A 1,855-nucleotide genomic window follows, 5' to 3' on the forward strand; every position below is an offset into this window, starting at 1 on the left:
AGCGGACTGTTGAAAAGCCCGGAGCAGGAGGCGGTACTTAAACACACCATGAGAACCGTGGAGACTCAGCCCAGCCCCGGCTCCTCCGTGCAGTCTCAACACCGGGACACTTGTGTTTTCTCCTCACCGAAAAAACAGTGAAAACTCCCCGTGGGAGAGGTGCTGAGGGCTGACAGTGAAGGGAGCCGATAGCGGACTTTATTCTCTTCATATTGAAGTCATGAACAGCTCTAATAGTTTCTGCTTTTTCTTTGTGGAGCCTCGAAACCTCAGCTGTTCACCGTGGTGGCCACCGCTGCTCAGTGGCTTTCCCCTCTCATTTCTCTCCTAAAATGATTTAAAATGCACCACAGCTTCACCAAAACTAGTTTCTTAGCTGCTCCACATGTTTGTTCAGAGATCGCATGTAAAAATTACTTCGTGCTTATGACCAGTTTTTAATAAAGTCGAGTTTCCTCCTAGCAGCTAACACACTGCTGATGGCTGAGGCTGACGGTGAAGTTCAGCCAGACTGTGTCAGAGCTGTCAACATTTCATGCTGAGGATGCGGGAGTTTATCGATCAAATTAAGAAATATATGTTAGTGTGATGTGCTGGGACAGATTAATGAGTGTCCAGGTTTTTATTACTTCAAATTAATGCCTAAAATAGTGTGAATGTAAACAAATACAAACACGTGTCGATTATCACACTGTTGGCACTTTCCAGAAAATCGAATATCTCACTTGTTTTTGATTTTATTTAACTTGTGTTTAGTCTTCACTCTGAATAATGATAATATTGTATGAAAATACAGTAGCCTGTCCCGATGTTGCAGTGATACAGCTGTGTATCAGTATATCAGGTCAGTGTTTACTCATCTGAAAATACCCCAGAGAAAGAAAAAGTCTTTGCTGAGTGTCATAAATATTACACAACTACTATTAAATCCAGTGTCTTCACCAGATGTGCCTTTGTCCTCAAACACTGATTGACAGTGAGATGCTCATCAAGCAAGTTCTCCCTGAAGGAGAACTGTACATTAAGTACTGACCTCTGATTGCGGCTCATGGACACACATTTGTTTTAATTTAAATGTACATGTATTGTATGTGCATGTGCATATATACACAGACGTGTAAGCATTGCATGTGTTAAATTTCACAACGATGAATAATAAATAACTTGATTGGGTGAGTGTCTCACTGCAGTTATTCTTGATTGAAATTCTCGTCAGGATTTCCTTCTAAACTGTTGTGTATAATCAGGTTTTACAGTCTGTTGACATCAGCACTCTGATCATTGTGTGTACTACTGACCTTATAAGCAAGATTTAATGTCCATTCATTCATCAAATGGTGATGGGTTCACATCCTACGAGCATTTTAATGTACAACTAAAAATCACATGAAATCTGTTTCCGGACAGAGACACAAGCCCAGATCAGGTCCTGGAGCAGCTGCATCATGAGTCTAAACTCAACAACTCACATCTTTCCACTTCACAAGTGTGACTCCAGACAGAACAAGTCAAATTCATCTTCATGCCGAGGACTGACCTCATGACATTTACACTTTACTAAATATTTTTCAAGTGTTGCATGCTGAAGTCATAACCTTTCTTTGAAATACACAATACAAGGTCACTGCTGCTATATTTTAATAGCATAGTTTGTAACAGAATAACGTATGTGAACTGATTTGTAGGGCTGACAGGTTTTCTCTTTTGGATGAAGTGTGTGGCTCTTAAAAGAGCCTTTGAGTTGGTTGCAGCTGAGCAGCAGAGCTGTTTACTTGGAGCTGGTGTACTTGGTGACGGCCTTGGTGCCCTCAGACACGGCGTGTTTGGCCAGCTCCCCGGGCAGCAGGAGACGCAC

This window comes from Seriola lalandi, unplaced genomic scaffold (genome assembly GCF_002814215.2).
Source record: "Seriola lalandi dorsalis isolate HSWRI2012SDOR001 ecotype SW California unplaced genomic scaffold, Sedor1 jcf7180002054570, whole genome shotgun sequence".
NCBI classification, from domain to species: Eukaryota; Metazoa; Chordata; class Actinopteri; order Carangiformes; family Carangidae; genus Seriola; species Seriola lalandi.